The sequence below is a fragment of the Pleurodeles waltl genome, unplaced genomic scaffold (genome assembly GCF_031143425.1).
Source record: "Pleurodeles waltl isolate 20211129_DDA unplaced genomic scaffold, aPleWal1.hap1.20221129 scaffold_68, whole genome shotgun sequence".
Lineage (NCBI taxonomy): Eukaryota > Metazoa > Chordata > Amphibia > Caudata > Salamandridae > Pleurodeles > Pleurodeles waltl.
In genome coordinates this window covers 3,291,332-3,317,175 of record NW_027150389.1, presented here as the reverse complement: position 1 = coordinate 3,317,175, position 25,844 = coordinate 3,291,332, and the positions used below count along the sequence as shown (strand labels likewise).

At 47.0% G+C, this 25,844-nt stretch overlaps 1 long non-coding RNA gene across 1 annotated transcript in view; it reads left to right on the top strand.

Moving 5' to 3' along the window:
• Nucleotides 1-25,844, top strand: part of LOC138279159 (uncharacterized) — a 331,260-nt gene that overhangs the window by 30,685 nt on the left and 274,731 nt on the right. The window lies entirely within an intron of this gene.

The window sequence follows — 25,844 nt, the reverse complement described above, 5'->3', positions numbered from 1 at the left end:
GTTTCACGCATCCTCGTAGTGCCTGTTTCTGGCACTTCTTCGGGTGCTACCTGCTGCTAAGAGGGCTTCTTGTCTTGCTCGAAGTCCCCTCTCTCTCCTGGTCCAATTTGCGACCTCCTGGTCCCTCCTGGGCCGCAGCAGCGTCCAAAAACGCTTACCGCACGATTTGCAACTAGCAAGGCTTGTTGGCGTTATTTCGGCAGGGAAATACTTCTGCACAACTCTCCACGGCAAGAGGAATCCTTCCACCAAAGGGGAATTCTCTAGCCCTTTTCGTTCTTGCAGAAACCACAGCTTCTTCTGTCCAGTAGAAGCTTCTTTGCACCCACAGCTGGCATTTCCTGGGCATTTGCCCATCTCCGACTTGCTTGTGACTTTTGGACTTGGTCCCCTTGTTCCACAGGTACCCTAGATTGGAAATCCACTGGTGTTGCATTGTTGGTTTGTGTCTTTCCTGCATTATTCCTCTATCACGACTTCTTTGTCTTTTGGGGAACTTCAGTGCACTTTGCACTCTCTTTTCAGGGTCTTGGGGAGGGCTATTTTCCTAACTCTCACTATTTTCTAATAGTCCCAGCGACCCTCTACAAGGCCATATAGGTTTGGGGTCCATTCGTGGTTCACATTCCACTTTTGGAGTATATGGTTTGTGTTGCCCCTATCCCTATGTGTCCCCATTGCATCCTATTGTAACTATACATTGTTTGCACTGTTTTCTAAGACTATACTGCATATTTTTGGTATTGTGTACATATAACTTGTGTATAATTGCTATCCTCATACTGAGGGTACTCACTAAGATACTTTGGCATATTGTCATAAATATAAAGTACCTTTATTTTTAGTATATCTGTGTATTGTGTTTTCTTATGATATTGTGCAAGTGACACTAGTGGTACTGTAGTAGCTTCACACGTCTCCTAGTTCAGCCTAAGCTGCTCTGCTAAGCTACCATTATCTATCAGCCTAAGCTGCTAGACACCCTATACACTAATAAGGGATAACTGGGCCTGGTGCAAGGTGCAAGTACCCCTTGGTACTCACTACAAGCCAGTCCAGCCTCCCACAGCCACTCAGCGCAGTCCAGTGTGCCAGCAGCACCTCTGTTTCCAAGATGGCAGAGGTCTGGAGCACACTGGAGGAGCTCTGGACACCTCCCAGGGGAGGTGCAGGTCAGGGGAGTGGTCACTCCCCTTTCCTTTGTCCAGTTTTGCTCCAGAGCAGGGCTAAGGGGTCCCTGAACCGGTGTAGACTGGCTTATGCAGAAATGGGCACCAAATGTGCCCATGAAAGCATTTCCAGAGGCTGGGGGAGGCTACTCCTCCCCTGCCTTCACACCATTTTCCAAAGGGAGAGGGTGTAACACCCTCTCTCAGAGGAAGTCCTTTGTTCTGCCATCCTGGGACAAGCCTGGCTGGACCCCAGGAGGGCAGAAACCTGTCTGAGGGGTTGGCAGCAGCAGCAGCTGCAGTGAAACCCCTGAAAAGGCAGTTTGGCAGTACCCGGGTCTGAGCTACAGACCCGTGGGATCATGGGATTGTACCAACAATGCCAGGATGGCATAGAGGGGGCAATTCCATGATCTTAGACATGTTACATGGCCATATTCGGAGTTACCATTGTGAAGCTACACATAGGTAGTGACCTATGTGTAGTGCATGCGTGTAATGGTGTCCCCGCACTCACAAAGTCCGGGGAATTTGCCCTGAACAATGTGGGGGCACTCTGGCTCGTGCCAGGGTGTCCTCACACTAAGTAACTTAGCACCCAACCTTTACTAGGTAAAGGTTAGACATATAGGTGACTTATAAGTTACATAAGTGCAGTGAAAATGGCTGTGAAATAATGTGTGCATTATTTCACTCAGGCTGCAGTGGCAGGCCTGTGTGAGAATTGTCAGAGCTCCCTGTGGGTGGCAAAAGAAATGCTGCAGCCCATAGGGATCTCCTGGAACCCCAATACCCTGGGTACCTCAGTACCATATACTAGGGAATTATAAGGGTGTTCCAGTAAGCCAATGTGAATTGGTAAAATTGGTCACTAGCCTGTTAGTGACAATTTGGAAAGAAATGAGAGAGCATAACCACTGAGGTTCTGGATAGCAGAGCCTCAGTGAGACAGTAAGGCATCACACAGGGAACACATACATATAGGCCACAACCTTATGAGCACTGGGGTCCTGACTAGCAGGGTCCCAGTGACACATAACAAACATACTGAAAACATAGGGTTTTCACTATGAGCACTGGGCCCTGGCTAGCAGGATCCCAGTGAGACAGTGAAAACACCCTGACATACACTCACAAACAGGCCCAAAGTGGGGGTAACAAGGTTAGAAAGAGGCTACTTTTTCACACAACCCCCCCCCCAAACGAAGGACAATAAGGCTAACCTTGGCCAGTTGAGACTTTATTGTCTAAGTGGTGATAAGTAGAGAGTAGCTCTGCAATAGACTGGTTACTCCCTTTATCATCCACTATATGGTTACTTCCCTGTGGGGATGTAAACCACCCTGTTTGAAGTTTATTAGCTAAGCAACAATGTGAAGATGTATTTTCAGAGTTTCTATCAGTAAGTTGTAGTTTAGAGCAGTGGGAATTATCCACTGAACCTATTTGTAATGATGGAAATGCCAGACAGGGATGCTGTCTCAGTAAAGCCATAGCTGGGCAAAAACTTTGTCCATATGGCTGGAAGAGAGAACAGGGATGCTGTTTCTCTTGAGTTGGAGCAGAGCAGGGATGCTGTCCTATGAGCTCCACACTAGGGCAGGGATGCTGTCCTAAGTGTTGTGAGGCAGTGCAGAGTTTCTGCACTAAAGTTTCTCTGGGAGGGTTGGAGGGATGCTCCATGTTAACTAAAATGGTTCTCTTTTTGTCACCAATGTTAGTTATCCCACAGAGAGGTACTTCCACCTCAGGGAGTACAGTTTTGCCAACTGATGATTCCCTTGGAACAGGTGCCACCCCAGGAGAGGTTTCTCCCACCACAGGAATGGTATCCTGAATGGTAGGGTGGTTAGGGGATACTGTGATACCCTTTTTACCTGTTGATGGAGAGGGATCCTGAGTTTTCAGGCCTTCTCTCCTTTGCTTTTTCATTTCAGTAGAAATGAGAGGGAACAATTCCTCAGGGATGCCCAGCATGGCTGCATGGGCATAAAACTCTACATCAGCCCAACCTGAGGCCTCTAGGTCATTACCTAAGAGACAGTCTACATGTAAGCTAGGTGATACCACCACCTGCTTAGGGCCAGTAACTCCACCCCAACTAAACTGAATTATAGCTAAGGGAAGAAACTTAGTGGAGTTAAGGACATCAATAATCTTATACTGTTGTCCAATGATGTGTTTATCAGGGTGCACTAGGTTTTCAGTCACCAAAGTGATACTGGCACCTGTGTCCCTGTAGGCCAAGGCCTCAACACCATTTATTGAAACTGTCTGCCTGTAATTATCCATTGTAAGGGGACAAGCAGCCAGTGTGGCAAGGCCAATGCCACTAGGTGTGACAGAAACTGTCTTGGGACTGACTACCCCAGTTTCTACTATGGACCCATAAGTGAACCCAACTACACCTTTAACTTGACTGTTGCCAGCAGTCCCACCACTAGTACCACTACTGCTAGGGGCACTAGAGCTTGATGTATTAGTGGTGGTAGGCTCAGGGGGTTTACCTGGACAGGACTTATCCCCTGGCCTATGGCCTTTGTTTTTACACACAAAGCACCAAGGCTTTTTAATGTGTGTGGGTAGAGAAGAAGAGGAAGAATTTGTTTTATCCCCACCCTCTGAAGAGTGTTTAAGATTTGAAGAAGGATCTTTGGTTTTACCCTTATCCCCATGCTTATCTTGAGATTTTTCACCATCTTTCTTCTTATTGCCATCTTTGTCACCCCGTGTATGAACTTTTCTGTTCACCCTTGTTCTGACCCATTTGTCTGCCTTCTTTCCCAATTCTTGGGGAGAGGTCAGATCAGAGTCTACCAGGTACTGGTGCAACAAATCAGACACACAATTATTAAGAATATGCTCTCTCAGGATCAAGTTATACAGGCTGTCATAATCAGTAACTTTACTGCCATGTAACCACCCCTCCAAGGCCTTCACTGAATGGTCAATGAAATCAACCCAGTCTTGTGAAGACTCCTTTTTGGTCTCTCTGAACTTTATCCTGTATTGTTCAGTGGTTAAGCCATAACCATCCAGGAGTGCATTCTTAAGAACTGTAAAATTATTGGCATCACTTTCTTTCACAGTAAGGAGCCTATCCCTACCTTTTCACCTAAATGATAGCCATAGGATAGCAGCCCACTGCCTTTGAGGGACATCCTGTACAACACAGGCCCTCTCAAGTGCAGCAAACCACTTGTTAATGTCATCCCCCCCCTTATAAGGGGGAACTATCTTGTGCAGATTCCTGGAATCATGCTCTTTTACAGGATGACTATGGGGAATACTGCTGCTGCCACCATGGGTTTCAAAACCCAACTTCTGTCTTTCTTTCTCTAGTTCAAAAGACTGTCTATCCAAATCCAGCTGTTGCTTTTTAAGCTTCAGTCTGGTTTGTTCCACTCTCAACTTGTTGAGTTCCCTTTCTAACATTCTGTCATCAGGGTTGGTGGGAGGGACATTCTTAGACACAGAAGAATGAACAGAAGGAGACCTGTCCCTTACAGAAGCCACCCTAACAGCTTGGCTAACAGAAACATCACTACCAGTGTGGTGAGAATAAATGATTTTGCTATGATGTGAGACAACACTATTTGTATGGTGTGGCTCTTCATCATTACCAACTATGCTAGACTGTCTAGTAATGGGCAGGCTAGGGAGTTTCTTTCCTGAATCTTTTCCTGGGGTAGTCCCTGGATCAGATTGGGAACCATTTGCTACTTTTTCAACAGATGTGGCCCCTATGGCCTTATCTTGTTCTCTAAGCATATTAAGCAACAATTCCAAGGAAAGATTCTTCCCTACACTCAAACCTCTCTCTATGCAGAGACTCCTTGCTCCTTTCCAGCTAAGGTGATCATATGCAAGTTTGGACAGATCAACATTTTTGCCTGTGCCAGACATTTTTATAGAGAGTTAAAGTGATAGAAAAAGAGAAAAAAGTTTTCAGAACTTTTTAGAAAGACAGAAAAAAACTTTTTAAACTTTTAAGAACTTTTTGAAAGTTTAGAAGTACTTTTCAGCACTTTGAAAACAGTGAAAAGAGGAAATGCAAAACTTTTTAGCAATGTGTACACACACTGAACTTGTTTTGTATATTTTTCTCTTATGAAAAGTACAATGACAAGAGTGGTAAGTAGTCTCAAAGCACTTATCCCACCACTGCACAACCAATGTAGGAGGCTGGAATGGCTTGTAGTGAGTACCAAGGGGTACTTGCACCTTGCACCAGGCCCAGTTATCCCTTATTAGTGTATAGGGTGTCTAGCAGCTTAGGCTGATAGATAATGGTAGCTTAGCAGAGCAGCTTAGGCTGAACTAGGAGACGTGTGAAGCTACTACAGTACCACAAGTGTCACTTGCACAATATCATAAGAAAACACAATACACAGATATACTAAAAATAAAGGTATTTATTTTGATGACAATATGCCAAAGTATCTCAGTGAGTACCCTCAGTATGAGGATAGCAATTATACACAAGTTATATGTACACAATACCAAAAATATGCAGTATAGTCTTAGAAAACAGTGCAAACAATGTATAGTTACAATAGGATGCAATGGGAACACATAGGGATAGGGGCAACACAAACCATATACTCCAAAAGTGGAATGTGAACCACGAATGGACCCCAAACCTATGTGACCTTGTAGAGGGTCGCTGGGACTATTAGAAACTAGTGAGAGTTAGAAAATTAGCCCTCCCCAAGACCCTGAAAAGTGAGTGCAAAGTGCACTAAAGTTCCCCAAAAGACAAAGAAGTCGTGATAGAGGAATAATGCAGGAAAGACACAAACCAACAATGCAACAACTGTGGATTTCCAATCTAGGGTACCTGTGGAACAAGGGGACCAAGTCCAAAAGTCACAAGCAAGTCGGAGATGGGCAGATGCCCAGGAAATGCCAGCTGCGGGTGCAAAGAAGCTTCTACTGGACAGAAGAAGCTGTGGTTTCTGCAGGAACGAAAAGGGTTAGAGACTTTCCCTTTGGTGGACGGAACCCTCTTGCCATGTAGAGTCGTGCAGAAGTGTTTTTCTGCCGAAAGAATGCCAACAAGTCTTGCTAGCTGCAAATCATGCGGTTAGCGTTTTTGGAAGCTGCTGCCGCTCAGGAGGGACCAGGAGGTCGCAAATTGGAACAGGAGAGAGAAGGGACGTCGAACAAGACAAGAAGCCCTCTCAACAGCAGGTAGCTTCCAAAGAAGTGCCAGAAACAGGCACTACAAAGATGGGTGAAATGGTGCTCGCTGAAGTTGCACAAAGGAGTCACACGTCGCCGGAGACCAACTTAGAAAGTCGTGCAATGCAGGTTAGAGTGCCGTGGACCCACGCTTGGCTGTGCACAAAGGATTTCCACCGGAAAAGCACGGAAGCTGGAGTAGTTGCAAAAGTCGCGGTTTCCAACAATGCAGTCTGGCGTGGGGATGCAAGGACTTACCTCCACCAAACTTGGACTGAAGATTCACTGGACTGTGCGGGTCACTTGGACAGAGTTGCTGGATTCAAGGGACCTCGCTCGTCGTGCTGAGAGGAGACCCAAGGGACCGGTAATGCAGCTTTTTGGTGCCTGCGGTTGCAGGGGGAAGATTCCGTCGACCCACGGGGGATTTCTTCGGAGCTTCTGGTGCAGAGAGGAGGCAGACTACCCCCACAGCATGCACCACCAGGAAAACAGTCGAGAAGGTGGCAGGATCAGCGTTACAGAGTTGCAGTAGTCGTCTTTGCTACTATGTTGCAGTTTTGCAGGCTTCCAGCGCGGTCAGCAGTCGATTCCTTGGCAGAAGGTGAAGAGAGAGATGCAGAGGAACTCTGATGAGCTCTTGCATTCGTTATCTAAAGTTTCCCCAGAGACAGAGACCCTAAATAGCCAGAAAAGAGGGTTTGGCTACCTAGGAGAGAGGATAGGCTAGCAACACCTGCAGGAGCCTATCAGAAGGAGTCTCTGACGTCACCTGGTGGCACTGGCCACTCAGAGCAGTCCAGTGTGCCAGCAGCACCTCTGTTTCCAAGATGGCAGAGGTCTGGAGCACACTGGAGGAGCTCTGGACACCTCCCAGGGGAGGTGCAGGTCAGGGGAGTGGTCACTCCCCTTTCCTTTGTCCAGTTTCGCGCCAGAGCAGGGCTAAGGGGTCCCCTGAACCGGTGTAGACTGGCTTATGCAGAATTGGGCACATCTGTGCCCAAGAAAGCATTTCCAGAGGCTTCGGGAGGCTACTCCTCCCCTGCCTTCACACCATTTTCCAAAGGGAGAGGATGTAACACCCTCTCTCAGAGGAAGTCCTTTGTTCTGCCATCCTGGGAAAAGCCTGGCTTGACCCCAGGGGGGCAGAAACCTGTCTGAGGGGTTGGCAGCAGCAGCAGCTGCAGTGAAACCCCAGGAAAGGCAGTTTGGCAGATCATAGACATGTTACATGGCCATATTCTGAGTTACCATTGTGAAGCTACATATAGGTAGTGACCTATATGTAGTGCACGCGTGTAATTGTGTCCCCTCACTCACAAAGTCCGGGGAATTGGCACTGAACAATGTGGGGGCACCTTGGCTAGTGCCAGGGTGCCCTCACACTAAGTAACTTTGCACCTAACCTTTACCAGGTAAAGGTTAGACATATAGGTGACTTATAAGTTACTTAAGTGCAGTGAAAATGGCTGTGAAATAATGTGTGCATTATTTCACTCAGGCTGCAGTGGCAGGCCTGTGTAAAAATTGTCAGAGCTCCCTATGGGTGGCAAAAGAAATGCTGCAGCCCATAGGGATCTCCTGGAACCCCAATACCCTGGGTACCTCAGTACCATATACTAGGGAATTATAAGGGTGTTCCAGTAAGCCAATGTAAATTGGTAAAATTGGTCACTAGCCTGTTAGTGACAATTTGAAAGAAATGAGAGAGCATAACCACTGAGGTTCTGGATAGCAGAGCCTCAGTGAGACAGTTAGGCATCACACAGAGAACACATACATATAGGCCACAACCTTATGAGCACTGGGGTCCTGACTAGCAGGGTCCCAGTGACACATAACAAACATACTGAAAACATAGGGTTTTCACTATGAGCACTGGGCCCTGGCTAGCAGGATCCCAGTGAGACAGTGAAAACACCCTGACATACACTCACAAACAGGCCCAAAGTGGGGGTAACAAGGCTAGAAAGAGGCTACTTTCTCACAATAACCACTGAGGTTCTGGATAGCAGAGCCTCAGTGAGACAGTTAGTCATATACACAGGTAACACAGTCAGGCACACTTATGAGCACTGGGGCCCTGGCTGGCAGGGTCCCAGTGACACATACAACTAAAACAACATATATACAGTGAAAATGGGGGTAACATGCCAGGCAAGATGGTACTTTCCTACACAACCCCCCCCCCAAACGAAGGACAATAAGACTAGTCATTACCTGATGGGTCTTCATTGTCTAAGTGGAAATATCTGGAGAGTCCATCTGCATTGGAGTGGGTACTCCCAGGTCTATGTTCCACTGTATAGTCCATTCCCTGTAGGGATATGGACCACCTCAACAATTTAGGATTCTCACCTTTCATTTGTTTTAGCCAAAGTAGAGGTTTGTGGTCTGTCTGAACAATGAAGTGAGTGCCAAACAGGTATGGCCTCAACTTCTTCAGTGCCCAGACCACAGCAAAAGCCTCCCTCTCGATTGGCAGACCAACGCTTTTCTCTAGGGGTCAACCTCCTACTAATAAAAGCAACAGGTTGATCCTGGCCCTCAGAATTAAGTTGTGATAGGACTGCCTCTACTCCTAATTCAGATGCATCAGTCTGGACATAGAATTTTTTAGAGTAACAAGGGCTTTTCAGGACAGGTGCAGAGCACATGGCCTGCAACAGCTCCTCAAAAGCTTTCTGACAGTTTGCTGTCCATAATACCTTTTTAGGCATTTTCTTTGAAGTGAGGTCATTAAGAGGGGATGCAATGGAGCCATAGTTCTAATGAACCTCCTGTAATTCCCAGTGAGGACTAGAAAGGCTCTCACTTGAGTTTGAGTAGTAGGGGCAACCCAATCTATAATAGTCTGGATTTTCCCCTGAAGTGGTGCAATCTGTTCTCCACCAACCAGGTGTCCCAGATAAACCACCTTCTCCTGCCCTATCTGGCACTTTGAAGCCTTGATAGTGAGGCCTGTCTTTTGCAGGACCTCCAAAACTTTCCATAGGTGGACCAGGTGATCATCCCAACTGGAGCTAAAGACAGCTATATTGTCCAAATATGCTGCACTAAAAGCTTCCAGCCGTTGCAGGACTGTGTTCACCAACCTCTGAAAAGTGGCAGGTGCATTTTTCAATCCAAAAGGCATTACTGTAAATTGGTAATGGCCTCCAATGGTTGAAAATGCAGTTTTAGCTTTAGCATCTTCTGATAATTTGATCTGCCAATACCCTGCAGTCAAATCAAAAGTGCTGAGATACTTGGCAGATGCCAGTGTATCTAAGAGCTCATCTGCCCTGGGTGTAGGGTGAGCGTCAGTTTTGGTTACCTGGTTGAGACCTCTGTAATCTACACAAAACGCGTTTCCTTCTTTCCATCTTTGGAAGGGGGTTTTGGTACAAGTACCACAGGAGAAGCCCATGGACTTTCAGAGTGCTCAACAACTCCCAGTTCTAACATTTTCTGCACCTCTTGCTTTATGCAGTCTCTGACATGGTCAGGCTGCCTATAGATCTTACTTTTGACAGGCAAGCTGTCTCCAGTATCTATAGTGTGCTCACACCAAGAAGTGGTACCTGGCACAGTAGAGAAGAGTTCAGAGAACTGACCCAGGAGATTTATGCAGTGGTCTTTCTGCTCAGCAGTAAGAAAATCTGCCAGTACAATACCTTCCACTAGAGCATCTTGTTCTGTGGAAGAGAAGAGATCAGGTAGAGGATCACTGTCTTCTTCCTGTCCCTCATCAGTTGCTATGAGCAGGGTGAGATCAGCCCTGTCATAGTAGGGTTTCAGGCGATTGACATGGACTACCCTAAGGGGACTCCTGGCAGTGCCTAAGTCAACTAAGTAGGTGACTTCACCCTTTTTCTCAACAATTGTTTGGGGTCCACTCCATTTATCTTGGAGTGCTCTTGGGGCCACAGGCTCCAAGACCCACACTTTCTGCCCTGGTTGGTACTGAACCAAAACAGCCTTCTGGTCATGCCATTGCTTCTGGAGCTCTTGGCTGGCCTGAAGGTTTTTACTGGCCTTTTTCATGTACTCAGCCATCCTTGATCTGAGGCCAAGTATATAATCCACAATATCTTGCTTTGGAGCTTTTAAAGGTTGTTCCCAACCCTCCTTGACAAGTGTTAGTGGACCCCTAACAGGGTGTCCAAAAAGAAGTTCAAAGGGGCTGAAGCCCACTCCTTTCTGGGGTACCTCCCTGTAGGCAAAAAGGAGGCATTGTAACAGGATATCCCATCTCCTGCGGAGTTTTTCAGGGAGACCCATAATCATGCCTTTGAGAGTTTTATTAAATCTCTCTACCAGTCCATTTGTTTGTGGATGATAGGGTGTAGTGAACTTGTACGTTACACCACACTCCTTCCACATGGCCTTTAAGTAAGCAGACATGAAATTGCTTCCTCTGTCTGATACCACCTCTTTTGGGAAGCCCACCATGGAAAATATTCCCAGGAGGGCCTTTGCCACTGCAGGAGCTGTAGTGGTCCTAAGAGGAATTGCTTCAGGATATCTTGTGGCATGGTTCACTACCACCAAGATAAACCTATTGCCTGAAGCAGTAGGAGGGTCAAGGGGGCCAACTATGTCAACCCCTACCCTTTCAAAGGGTACCCCAACCACAGGCAGTGGAATAAGGGGTGCCTTTGGAGTGCCACCTGTCTTGCCACTGGCTTGACAAGTTTCACAGGACTTACAAAACTCTTTTGTGTCCTCAGACATTCAGGCCAATGAAACAAGGGAACAAGCCTGTCCCATGTTTTCATTTGTCCTAGATGCCCAGCTAGGGGAATGTTGTGAGCCAGTGTTAGGAGGAACTTTCTGTACACCTGAGGGATCACTAATCTCCTGGCAGCTCCAGGTTTAGGATCCCTTGCCTCAGTGTACAAGAGGTTGTCCTCCCAGTAAACTCTGTGAGAGTCACTGACATCCCCATTAGCCTGTTTGACAGCTTGCTGTCTTAGACCCTCTAATGTGGGACAGGTCTGCTGTGCCACACTCAGCTCCTCTCTGGCAGGCCCCCCTTCACCCAAAAGCTCAGCAGTGTCTGCTTCCAGCTCCTCTGGTGTAGGTTCTGCACAGGGAGGGAATTCTTCTTCCCCAGAAGTAGAATCCACTGTAGAGTGAGGGATAGTAGGTAGTGATGTACCTTTGCTACCCTTAGCTTTAGGGAGCACTTGGTCCATTGTTCCAGGATCCAAGTCACCCTGTCCTTTTTGCTTTTTGGCCTGAGCCCTGGTTAAAGCAAAAATATGCCCTGGAATGCCCAGCATTGCTGCATGGGCCTCCAACTCCACATCTGACCAAGCTGATGTCTCCAAATCATTTCCTAGTAGACAGTCTACAGGTAAATCTGAGGCTACCACAACTTTCTTTGGACCAGTAACACCCCCCCAGTTGAGATTTACAACAGCCATGGGGTGGCTAAGTGTGTTGTTGTGAGCATCGGTTACTTGGTACTGGTGACCAAGTAGGTGTTGTTCAGGGTGGACCAGTTTCTCAATTACCATAGTAACACTGGCACCAGTGTCCCTGTAGGCCTGAACCTCAACACCATTTATTAGGGGTAGTTGCTTGTACTTATCCATGTTAAAGGGACAAGCAACCAAGGTGGCTAAATCAATAGCCCCCTCAGAGACTAACACAGCCTCTGTGGTCTCCCTAATCAGACCAACCCCAACTAAGTTACCAACAATGAGCCCAGCTACTCCCTTGGATTGGCTATTAGTAGGTTTGCTCCCACCACCACTGCTATTAGTAGGGACACTAGGTGTAGCAGTAGGGGTTGTAGTGGTAGGAGGCTTGGTGCTTTTCTTTGGACAACTGGGATCAGTTGTCCAATGGCCTTTTATTTTACATAAATAGCACCATGGTTTATTTTCTTTGTTTTGATTGGAAGAGGATTTGGGCCCCAAACCCCCACCAGAGTGTTTTTGTGGGCCTGATGAAGACTCATTTTTAGATTTGTCTCCACCCTTGTCAGAAGACTTACCATCCTTCTTCTTATTGCCATCTTTGTCACCCCCTGTATGAACATTTCAGTTCACCATTGTTCTGACCCATTTGTCTGCCTTCTTTCCAATTCTTGGGGAGAGGTCAGATCAGAGTCCACCAAGTAGTGGTGCAACAAATCAGACACACAATTATTAAGAATATGCTCTCTCAGGATCAAGTTATACAGGCTGTCATAATCAGTAACTTTACTGCCATGTAACCACCCCTCCAAGGCCTTCACTGAATGGTTAACAAAATCAACCCAGTCTTGTGAAGACTCCTTTTTAGTCTCTCTGAACTTTATCCTGTATTGTTCAGTGGTTAAGCCATAACCATCCAGGAGTGCATTCTTAAGAACTGTAAAATTATTGGCATCACTTTCTTTCACAGTAAGGAGCCTATCCCTACCTTTTCCACTAAATGATAGCCATAGGATAGCAGCCCACTGCCTTTGAGGGACATCCTGTACAACACAGGCCCTCTCAAGTGCAGCAAACCACTTGTTAATGTCATCCCCCTCCTTATAAGGGGGAACTATCTTGTGCAGATTCCTTGAATCATGCGCTCTTGCAGGATGACTATGAGGAATACTGCTGCTACCACCATGGGTTTCTAAACCCAGTTTCTGTCTTTCCTTCTCTACTTCTAAGGATTGTCTATCTAAATCCAGCTGTTGCTGTTTAAGCTTCAGTCTGGATTGCTCCACTCTCAATCTATTGAGCTCCCTTTCTAACATTCTGTCATCAGGGTGGGAGGGAGGGACATTCCTTGACACAGAAATATGGTGAGAATGGACAGAAGGAGACCTATCCCTTACAGAAGGCACCCTAACAGCTTGGCTAACAAAAACATCACTTCTACTGTGGTGAGAAGGAATACTCTTGCTATGATGTGAGACAACACTATCTGTATGGTGTGACTCAACCTCAGTACCAACTATGCTAGACTGTCTAGTAATGGGCAGGCTGGGAAGTTTCTTTCCTGAATCTTTTCCTAGGGGAGTCCCTGGATCAGATTGGGAACCATTAGCTACTTTTTCAACAGATGGGGCCCCTTTGGCCTTATCTTGTTCTGTAAGCATGTTAAGCAACAATTCCAAAGAAGGATTCTTCCCTACACTCAAACCTCTTTCTACACAGAGACTCCTTGCTCCTTTCCAGCTAAGGTGGTCATATGCAAGTTTGGACAGATCAACATTTTGGCCTGTGCCAGACATTTTAGAAAGAGTTTAAGTGATAGAAAAAGTGAAGAAAAAGTTTTTCAGAACTTTTGGAAAGACAGAAAAAACTTTTTAAACTTTTTAAGAACTTTTAGAAAGTTTAGAAGTACTTTTCAGCACTTAGAAAAGAGTGAAAATAGGAAATGCAAAACTTTTTAGTTATGTGTACACACACTGAACTTGTTTTGTATATTTTTCTCTTATGAAAAGTACAATGACAAGAGTGGTAAGTAGTCTCAAAGCACTTATCCCACCGCTGCACAACCAATGTAGGAGGCTGGACTGGCTTGTAGTGAGTACCAAGGGGTACTTACACCTTGCACCAGGCCCAGTTATCCCGTATTAGTGTATAGGGTTTCTAGCAGCATAGGCTGATAGATAATGGTAGCTTAGCAGAGCAGCTTAGGCTGAACTAGGAGACGTGTGAAGCTACTACAGTACCACTAGTGTCACTTGCACAATTACATAAGAAAACACAATACACAGATATACTAAAAATAAAGGTACTTTATTTTTATGACAATATGCCAAAGTATCTCAGAGTGTACCCTCAGTATGAGGATAGCAAATATACACAAGATATATGTACACAATACCAAAACTATGCAGTATAGTCTTAGAAAACAGTGCAAACAATGTATAGTTAGGGGCAACACAAACCATATACTCCAAAAGTGGAATGCGAGCCACGAAGGGACCCCAAACCTATGTGACCTTGTAGAGGGTCGCTGGGACTATTAGAAAATAGTGAGGGTTAGAAAAATAGCCCGCCCCAAGACCCTGAAAAGTGAGTGCAAAGTGCACCAAAGTTCCCCAAAGGACAAATAAGTCGTGATAGGGGAATTCTGCAGGAAAGACACAAACCAGCAATGCAACAACAATGGATTTCCAAACGAGGGTACCTGTGGAACAAGGGGACCAAGTCCAAAAGTCACAAGCAAGTCGGAGAGGGGCAGATGCCCAAGAAATGCCAACGGTGGGTGCAAAGAAGCTGCTACTGGACAGTAGAAACTTAGGATTCTGCAGGAACGAGAAGGGCTAGAAACTTTCCCTTTGGAGGATGGATCCCCCACGCCGTGAAGAGTTGTTGTAGGAAAGTACCATCTTGCCTGGCATGTTACCCCCATTTTTCACTGTATATATGTTGTTTTAGTTGTATGTGTCACTGGGACCCTGGTAACCCAGGGCCCCAGTGCTCATAAGTGTGCCTGAATGTGTTACCTGTGTAGTGACTAACTATCTCACAGAGGCTCTGCTAATCAGAACCTCAGTGGTTATGCTCTCTCATTTCTTTCCAAATTGTCACTAACAGGCTAGTGACCATTTTTACCAATTTACATTGGCTTACTGGAACACCCTTATAATTCCCTAGTATATGGTACTGAGGTACCCAGGGTATTGGGGTTCCAGGAGATCCCTATGGGCTGCAGCATTTCTTTTGCCACCCATAGGGAGCCCTGACAATTCTTACACAGGCCTGCCACTGCAGCCTGAGTGAAATAACGTCCACGTTATTTCACAGCCATTTTACACTGCACTTAAGTAACTTATAAGTCACCTATATGTCTAACCTTTACCTGGTAAAGGTTAGGTGCAAAGTTACTTAGTGTGAGGGCACCCTGGCACTAGCCAAGGTGCCCCCACATTGTTCAGAGCCAATTCCCTGAACTTTGTGAGTGCGGGGACACCATTACACGCGTGCACTACATATAGGTCACTACCTATATGTAGCTTCACCATGGTAACTCCGAATATGGCCATGTAACATGTCTATGATCATGGAATTACCCCCTCTATACCATCCTGGCATAGTTGGCACAATCCCATGATCCCAGTGGTCTGTAGCACAGACCCTGGTACTGCCAAACTGCCCTTCCTGGGGCTTCACTGCAGCTGCTGCTGCTGCCAACCCCTCAGACAGGCAGCTGCCCTCCTGGGGTCCAGCCAGGCCTGGCCCAGGATGGCAGAACAAAGAACTTCCTCTGAGAGAGGGTGTGACACCCTCTCCCTTTGGAAAATGGTGTGAAGGCAGGGGAGGAGTAGCCTCCCCCAGCCTCTGGAAATGCTTTGTTGGGCACAGATGTGCCCAATTCTGCATAAGCCAGTCTACACCGGTTCAGGGACCCCTTAGCCCCTGCTCTGGCACGAAACTGGACAAAGGAAAGGGGAGTGACCACTCCCCTGACCTGCACCTCCCCTGGGAGGTGTCCAGAGCCCCTCCAGTGTGCTCCAGACCTCTGCCATCTTGGAAACAGAGGTGCTGCTGGCACACTGGACTGCTCTGAGTGGCCAGTGCCACCAGGTGACGTCAGAGACTCCTGCTGATAGGCTCCTTCAGGTGTTAGTAGCCTTTCCTCTCTCCTAGGTAGCCAAACCCTCTTTTCTGGCTATTTAGGGTCTCTGTCTCTGGGGAAACTTTAGATAACGAATGCATGAGCTCAGCCGAGTTCCTCTGCATCTCTCTCTTCACCTTCTGATAAGGAAACGACCGCTGACCGCGCTGGAAGCCTGCAAACCTGCAACATAGTAGCAAAGACGACTACTGCAACTCTGTAACGCTGATCCTGCCGCCTTCTCGACTGTTTTCCTGCTTGTGCATGCTGTGGGGGTAGCCTGCCTCCTCTCTGCACCAGAAGCTCTGAAGAAATCTCCCGTGGGTCGACGGAATCTTCCCCCTGCAACAGCAGGCACCAAAAAGCTGCATTACCGGTCCCTTGGGTCTCCTCTCAGCACGACGAGCGAGGTCCCTCGAATCCAGCGATGTTGTCCAAGTGACCCGCACAGTCCAGTGACTCTTCAGCCCAAGTTTGGTGGAGGTAAGTCCTTGCCTCACCTCGCTGGGCTGCATTGCTGGGAACCGCGACTTTGCAGCTTCTCCGGCCCCTGTGCACTCCCGGCGGAAATCCTTTGTGCACAGCCAAGCCTGGGTCCACGGCACTCTAACCTGCATTGCACGACTTTCTAAGTTGGTCTCCGGCGACGTGGGTCTCCTTTGTGCAACTTCAGCGAGCACCGTTTCACGCATCCTCGTAGTGCCTGTTTCTGGCACTTCTCCGGGTGCTACATGCTTCAGTGAGGACTCTTTGTCTTGCTCGACGTCCCCTCTCTCTGCAGGTCCAATTTGCGACCTCCTGGTCCCTCCTGGGCCCCAGCAGCATCCAAAAACGCTAAACCCACGATTTGCGTGTAGCAAGGCTTGTTGGCTTCCTTCCGGCGGGAAAACACTTCTGCACGACTCTCCAATGCAAGAGAGATCCGTCCACCAAAGGGGAAGTCTCTAGCCTTTTTTGTTCCTGCAGAAACCTCAGCTTTTTCTGTCCAGTCGAAGCTTCTTTGCACCCGCAGCTGGCATTTCCTGGGCATCTGCCCATCTCCGACTTGCTTGTGACTTTTGGACTTGGTCCCCTTGTTCCACAGGTACCCTAGATTGGAAATCCACAGTTGTTGCATTGCTGGTTTGTGTCTTTCCTGCATTATTCCTCTAACACGACTACTTTGTCCGTAGGGGAACTTTAGTGCACTTTGCACTCACTTTTCAGGGTCTTGGGGAGGGTTATTTTTCTAACTCTCACTATTTTCTAATAGTCCCAGCGACCCTCTACAAGGTCACATAGGTTTGGGGTCCATTTGTGGTTCGCATTCCACTTTTGGAGTATATGGTTTGTGTTGCCCCTATCCCTATGTTTCCCCATTGCATCCTATTGTAACTATACATTGTTTGCACTGTTTTCTAAGACTATACTGCATATTTTTGCTATTGTGTATATATATCTTGTGTATATTTCCTATCCTCTCACTGAGGGTACACTCTAAGATACTTTGGCATATTTTCATAAAAATAAAGTACCTTTATTTTTAGTATAACTGTGTATTGTGTTTTCTTATGATATTGTGCATATGACACTAAGTGGTACTGTAGTAGCTTCACACGTCTCCTAGTTCAGCCTAAGCTGCTCTGCTAAGCTACCATTATCTATCAGCCTAAGCTGCTAGACACCCTATACACTAATAAGGGATAACTGGGCCTGGTGCAAGGTGCAAGTACCCCTTGGTACTCACTACAAGCCAGTCCAGCCTCCTACATTGGTTGTGCAGTGGTGGGATAAGTGCTTGAGACTACTTACCACTCTTGTCATTGTACTTTTCATAAGAGAAAAATATACAAAACAAGGTCAGTGTATATACACATAGCCAAAAAGTTTTGCATTTCCTCTTTTCACTCTTTTCTAAGTGCTGAAAAGTACTCCTAAACTTTCAAAAAGTTCTTAAAAGTTTAAAAAGTTTTTTTCTGTCTTTCCAAAAAGTTCTGAAAACTTTTGTCTCTTTCTCTATCACTTTAACTCTCTCTAAAAAATGTCTGGCACAGGCCAAAGTGTTGATCTGTCCAAACTTGCATATGGCAACCTTAGCTGGAAAAGAGCAAGGAGTCTCTGTATAGAGAGAGGTTTGAGTGTAGGGAAGAATCCTGCATTGGAACTGTTAATTAACATGCTTAGAGAACAGGATAAGGCCAGAGGTGGCCCATCTGTTGAAAAAGTACCTAATAGTTCCCTATCTGATTCAGGGACTCCCCCAGGAAAAGATTCAGGAAAGAAACTTTCTAGCCTGCCCATTACTAGACAATCTAGCATAGATGGTAATGATGATGAGCCACACCAAAGAAATAGTGTTGTCTCACATCATAGCAAAAGCATTTATTCTCACCATACTGGTAGTAATGTTTCTGTAAACCAAGCTGTTAAGTTGGCTTCTGTAAGGGACAGGTCTCCTTCTGTTCATTCCCATCATAGCTCTGTTTCTAGAAATGTCCCTCCCACCAACCCTGATGACAGAATGTTAGAGAGGGAACTCAATAAGTTGAGGGTGGAACAAACCAGACTGAAGCTTAAAAAGCAACAGCTGGATTTGGATAGACAGTCTTTTGAATTAGAGAAGGAAAGACAGAAGTTGGGTTTAGATACCCATGGTGGCAGCAGCAGTATTCCCCATAGTCATCCTGCAAAAGAGCATGATTCCAGGAATCTGCACAAGATAGTTCCCCCTTATAAGGAGGGGGATGACATTAACAAGTGGTTTGCTGCACTTGAGAGGGCCTGTGTTGTACAGGATGTCCCTCAAAGGCAGTGGGCTGCTATCCTATGGCTATCATTTAGTGGAAAAGGTAGGGATAGGCTCCTTACAGTGAAAGAAAATGATGCCTATAATTTCCAAGTTCTTAAGAATGCACTCCTGGATGGTTATGGCTTAACCACTGAACAGTACAGGATAAAGTTCAGAGAGACCAAAAAGGAGTCTTCACAAGACTGGGTTGATTTCATTGACCATTCAGTGAAGGCCTTGGAGGGCTGGTTACATGGCAGTAAAGTTACTGATTATGACAGCCTGTATAACTTAATCCTGAGAGAGCATATTCTTAATAATTGTGTGTCTGATTTGTTGCACCAGTACTTGGTGGACTCTGATCTGACCTCTCCCCAAGAATTGGGAAAGAAGGCAGACAAATGGGTCAGAACAAGAGTGAACAGAAAAGTTCATACAGGGGGTGACAAAGATGGCAACAAAAAGAAGGATGGTAAGTCTTCTGACAAGGGTGGGGACAAATCTAAAAATGAGTCTTCATCAGGCCCACAAAAACACTCTGGTGGGGGTGGTGGGCCCAAATCCTCCTGTAATCAGAACAAGGAAAAGAAACCATGGTGCTATTTATGTAAAATAAAAGGCCATTGGACAACAGATCCCAGTTGTCCAAAGAAAGGCACCACAGCTCCTACCACTATAACCCCTACTGCTACACCTAGTGTCCCTACTAATAGCAGTGGTGGTGGGAGCAAACCTACTAATAGCCAATCCAAGGGAGTAGCTGGGCTCACTTTTGGTAATTTAGTTGGGGTTGGTCTGATTAGGGAGACCACAGAGGCTACTTTAGTCTCTGAAGGGGCTATTGATTTAGCCACTTTGGTTGCTTGCCCCCATAACTTGGAGAAGTACAAGCAACTAACCCTAATAAATGGTGTTGAGGTCCAGGCCTACAGGGACACAGGTGCCAGTGTCACAATGGTGATTGAGAAACTGGTGCACCCTGAACAACACATACTTGGACACCAGTACCAAGTAACCGATGCTCACAACATAACACAAAGCCACCCCATGGCTGTTGTAAATCTCAACTGGGGGGGGGGTAACTGGTCCAAAGAAAGTTGTGGTAGGTTCAGATTTACCTGTAGACTGTCTATTAGGGAATGATTTGGAGACATCAGCTTGGTCAGATGTGGAGTTGGAGGCCCATGCAGCAATGCTGGGCATCCCAGGGCATATTTTTGCTTTGACAAGGGCTCAGGCCAAAAAGCAAAAAGGACAGGGAAGCTTGGATCCTGGAACAATGGACCAAGTGCTCCCTAAAGCTAGGGCTAGTAGAAGCAAACCACTTCCTACTATCCCTCCCTCTACAGTGGATTCAACTTCTGAGGAAGAAGAATTCCCTCCCTGTGCAGAACCTACACCAGAGGAGCTGGAAGCAGACACTGCTGAGCTTTTGGGTGAAGGGGGGCCTGCCAGAGAGGAGCTGAGTGTGGCACAGCAAACCTGTCCCACATTAGACGGTCTCAGACAGCAAGCTGTCAAACAGGCTAATGGGGATGTCAGTGACTCTCACAGAGTTTACTGGGAGGACAACCTCTTGCACACTGAGCATAGGGATCCTAAACCTGGAGCTGCCAGGAGATTAGTGATTCCTCCGGAGTACAGAAAGTTCCTCCTAACACTGGCACATGACATTCCCTTAGCTGGGCATCTAGGACAAATGAAAACTTGGGACAGGCTTGTTCCCCTGTTTCATTGGCCTAGGATGTCTGAGGACACAAAAGAATTTTGCAAGTCCTGTGAAACCTGTCAAGCCAGTGGCAAAACAGGTGGCACTCCAAAGGCACCCCTTATCCCACTGCCTGTGGTTAGGGTTCCCTTTGAAAGGGTAGGGGTTGACATAGTTGGCCCCCTTGACCCTCCTACTGCTTCAGGCAATAGGTTTATCTTAGTGGTAGTGGACCATGCCACAAGATATCCTGAAGCTATTCCTTTAAGGACCACTACAGCACCTGCAGTGGCAAAGGCCCTCCTGGGAATATTTTCCAGGGTGGGCTTCCCAAAGGAAGTAGTATCAGACAGGGGAAGCAATTTCATGTCTGCATACTTAAAGGCCATGTGGACGGAGTGTGGTGTAACTTACAAGTTCACAACACCCTATCATCCACAAACAAATGGACTGGTGGAGAGATTTAATAAAACTCTCAAAGGCATGATTATGGGTCTCCCTGAAAAACTCCGCAGGAGATGGGATATCCTTCTACCATGCCTCCTTTTTGCCTACAGGGAGGTACCCCAGAAAGGAGTGGGCTTCATCCCCTTTGAACTTCTTTTTGGTCACCCTGTTAGGGGTCCACTCACACTTGTAAAGGAGGGTTGGGAACAACCTTTAAAAGCTCGTAAGCAGGATATTGTGGATTATGTACTTGGCCTCAGATCAAGGATGGCTGAGTACATGAAAAAGGCCAGTAAAAACCTTCAGGCCAGCCAAGAGCTCCAGAAGCAATGGCATGATCAGAAGGCTGTTTTGGTTCAGTACCAACCAGGGCAGAAAGTGTGGGTCTTTGAGCCTGTGGCCCCAAGAGCACTCCAAGATAAATGGAGTGGTCCCCACACAATTGTTGAAAAGAAGGGAGAAGTCACCTACTTGGTTGACTTAGGCACTGCCAGGAGTCCCCTTAGGGTGCTCCATGTCAACCGCCTGAAACCCTACTATGACAGGGCTGATCTCACCCTGCTCATGGCAACAGATGAGGGACAGGAAGAAGACAGTGATCCTCTACCTGATCTCTTCTCTTCCACAGATCAAGACGCTCTTGTGGAAGGTGTAGTTTTGGCTGATTGTCTTACTGCTGAGCAGAAAGACAATTGCATAAATCTCCTAGGACAATTTTCAGAACTCTTCTCTACTGTGCCAGGCACCACTTCTTGGTGTGAGCACACTATAGATACTGGAGACAGTTTACCTGTCAAAAGTAAGATCTATAGGCAGCCTGACCATGTCAGGGACTGCATAAAGCAAGAAGTTCAGAAAATGTTGGAACTAGGAGTGGTTGAGCACTCTGACAGTCCATGGGCTTCTCCTGTGGTACTGGTACCAAAACCCAATTCTAAAGATGGAAAGAAAGAAATGCGGTTTTGTGTAGACTATAGAGGTCTCAACTTGGTAACCAAAACTGATGCTCACCCTATTCCCTAGGGCAGATGAGCTCATAGATACACTGGCATCTGCCAAGTATCTAAGCACTTTTGATTTGACTGCAGGGTATTGGCAGATCAAATTGTCAGAAGATGCTAAACCTAAGACTGCATTTTCTACCATTGGAGGACATTACCAGTTTACTGTAATGCCTTTTGGTTTGAAAAATGCACCTGCCACTTTTCAGAGGTTGGTGAACACAGTCCTGTAAGGGCTGGAAGCTTTCAGTGCAGCATATTTGGACGATATAGCTGTCTTTAGCTCCAGCTGGGATGATCACCTGGTCCACCTATGGAAAGTTTTGGAGGCCCTGCAAAAGGCAGGCCTCACTATCAAGGATTCAAAGTGCCAGATAGGGCAGGGTAAGGTGGTTTATCTGGGACACCTTGTTGGTGGGGAACAGATTGCACCACTTCAGGGGAAAATCCAAGCTATTATTGAATGGGTTCCCCCTACCACTCAGACTCAGGTGAGAGCCTTCCTAGGCCTCACTGGGTATTACAGGAGGTTCATTAAGAACTATGGCTCCATTGCAGCCCCTCTTAATGACCTCACATCCAAGAAAATGCCTAAAAAGGTATTATGGACAGCAAACTGTCAGAAAGCTTTTGAGGAGCTGAAGCAGGCCATGTGCTCTGCACCTGTCCTGAAAAGCCCTTGTTACTCTAAAAAATTCTATGTCCAAACTGATGCATCTGAATTAGGAGTAGGGGCAGTCCTATCACAACTTAATTCTGAGGGCCAGGATCAACCTGTTGCTTTTATTAGTAGGAGGTTGACCCCTAGAGAAAAGCGTTGGTCTGCCATTGAGAGGGAGGCCTTTGCTGTGGTCTGGGCTCTGAAGAAGTTGAGGCCTTACCTGTTTGGCACTCACTTCATTGTTCAGACAGACCACAAACCTCTACTTTGGCTAAAACAAATGAAAGGTGAAAATCCTAAATTGTTGAGGTGGTCCATATCCCTACAGGGAATGGACTATACAGTGGAACATAGACCTGGGAGTAGCCACTCCAATGCAGATGGACTCTCCAGATATTTCCACTTAGACAATGAAGACTCATCAGGTCATGGCTAGTCTTATTGTGCTTCATTTGGGGGGGGGGGGTTGTGTAGGAAAGTACCATCTTGCCTGGCATGTTACCCCCATTTTTCACTGTATATATGTTGTTTTAGTTGTATGTGTCACTGGGACCCTGGTAACCCAGGGCCCCAGTGCTCATAAGTGTGCCTGAATGTGTTACCTGTGTAGTGACTAACTGTCTCACTGAGGCTCTGCTAATCAGAACCTCAGTGGTTATGCTCTCTCATTTCTTTCCAAATTGTCACTAACAGGCTAGTGACCATTTTTACCAATTTACATTGGCTTACTGGGACACCCTTATAATTCCCTAGTATATGGTACTGAGGTACCCAGGGTATTGGGGTTCCAGGAGATCCCTATGGGCTGCAGCATTTCTTTTGCCACCCATAGGGAGCCCTGACAATTCTTACACAGGCCTGCCACTGCAGCCTGAGTGAAATAACGTCCACGTTATTTCACAGCCATTTTACACTGCACTTAAGTAACTTATAAGTCACCTATATGTCTAACCTTTACCTGGTAAAGGTTAGGTGCAAAGTTACTTAGTGTGAGGGCACCCTGACACTAGCCAAGGTGCCCCCACATTGTTCAGAGCCAATTCCCTGAACTTTGTGAGTGCGGGGACACCATTACACGCGTGCACTACATATAGGACACTACCTATATGTAGCTTCACCATGGTAACTCCGAATATGGCCATGTAACATGTCTATGATCATGGAATTACCCCCTCTATACCATCCTGGCATAGTTGGCACAATCCCATGATCCCAGTGGTCTGTAGCACAGACCCTGGTACTGCCAAACTGCCCTTCCTGGGGTTTCACTGCAGCTGCTGCTGCTGCCAACCCCTCAGACAGGCAGCTGCCCTCCTGGGGTCCAGCCAGGCCTGGCCCAGGATGGCAGAACAAAGAACTTCCTCTGAGAGAGGGTGTGACACCCTCTCCCTTTGGAAAATGGTGTGAAGGCAGGGGAGGAGTAGCCTCCCCCAGCCTCTGGAAATGCTTTGTTGGGCACAGATGTGCCCAATTCTGCATAAGCCAGTCTACACCGGTTCAGGGACCCCTTAGCCCCTGCTCTGGCGCGAAACTGGACAAAGAAAAGGGGAGTGACCACTCCCCTGACCTGCACCTCCCCTGGGAGGTGTCCAGAGCTCCTCCAGTGTGCTCCAGACCTCTGCCATCTTGGAAACAGAGGTGCTGCTGGCACACTGGACTGCTCTGAGTGGCCAGTGCCACCAGGTGACGTCAGAGACTCCTGCTGATAGGCTCCTTCAGGTGTTAGTAGCCTTTCCTCTCTCCTAGGTAGCCAAACCCTCTTTTCTGGCTATTTAGGGTCTCTGTCGGGGGAAACTTTAGATAACGAATGCGTGAGCTCAGCCGAGTTCCTCTGCATCTCTCTCTTCACCTTCTGATAAGGAAACGACCGCTGACCGCGCTGGAAGCCTGCAAACCTGCAACATAGTAGCAAAGACGACTACTGCAACTCTGTAACGCTGATCCTGCCGCCTTCTCGACTGTTTTCCTGCTTGTGCATGCTGTGGGGGTAGCCTGCCTCCTCTCTGCACCAGAAGCTCCGAAGAAATCTCCCGTGGGTCGACGGAATCTTCCCCCTGCAACCGCAGGCACCAAAAAGCTGCATTACCGGTCCCTTGGGTCTCCTCTCAGCACGACGAGCGAGGTCCCTCGAATCCAGCGACGATGTCCAAGTGACCCCCACAGTCCAGTGACTCTTCAGCCTAAGTTTGGTGGAGGTAAGTCCTTGCCTCACCTCGCTGGGCTGCATTGCTGGGATCCGCGACTTTGCAGCTACTCCGGCCCCTGTGCACTCCCGGCGGAAATCCTTTGTGCACAGCCAAGCCTGGGTCCACGGCACTCTAACCTGCATTGCACGACTTTCTAAGTTGGTCTCCGGCGACGTGGGACTCCTTTGTGCAACTTCGGCGAGCACCGTTTCACGCATCCTCGTAGTGCCTGTTTCTGGCACTTCTCCGGGTGCTACCTGCTTTAGTGAGGGTTCTTTGTCTTGCTCGACGTCCCCTCTCTCTGCAGGTCCAATTTGCGACCTCCTGGTCCCTCCTGGGCCCCAGCAGCGTCCAAAAATGCCAAACGCACGATTTGCGTGTAGCAAGGCTTGTTGGCGTCCTACCGGCGGGAAACCACTTCTGCACGACTCTCCAAGCCGAGTGAAATAGGTCCACCAAAGGGGAAGTCTCTAGCCCTTTTCGTTCCTGCAGAAACCTCAGCTTCTTCTGTCCAGTCGAAGCTTCTTTGCACCCGCAGCTGGCATTTCCTGGGCATCTGCCCATCTCCGACTTGCTTGTGACTTTTGGACTTGGTCCCCTTGTTCCACAGGTACCCTAGATTGGAAATCCACAGTTGTTGCATTGCTGGTTTGTGTCTTTCCTGCATTATTCCTCTAACACGACTACTTTGTCCTTAGGGGAACTTTAGTGCACTTTGCACTCACTTTTCAGGGTCTTGGGGAGGGTTATTTTTCTAACTCTCACTATTTTCTAATAGTCCCAGCGACCCTCTACAAGGTCACATAGGTTTGGGGTCCATTCGTGGTTCGCATTCCACTTTTGGAGTATATGGTTTGTGTTGCCCCTCTCCCTATGTTTCCCCATTGCATCCTATTGTAACTATACATTGTTTGCACTGTTTTCTAAGACTATACTGCATATTTTTGCTATTGTGTATATATATCTTGTGTATATTTCCTATCCTCTCACTGAGGGTACACTCTAAGATACTTTGGCATATTGTCATAAAAATAAAGTACCTTTATTTTTAGTATAACTGTGTATTGTGTTTTCTTATGATATTGTGCATATGACACTAATTGGTACTGTAGTAGCTTCACACGTCTCCTAGTTCAGCCTAAGCTGCTCTGCTAAGCTACCATTATCTATCAGCCTAAGCT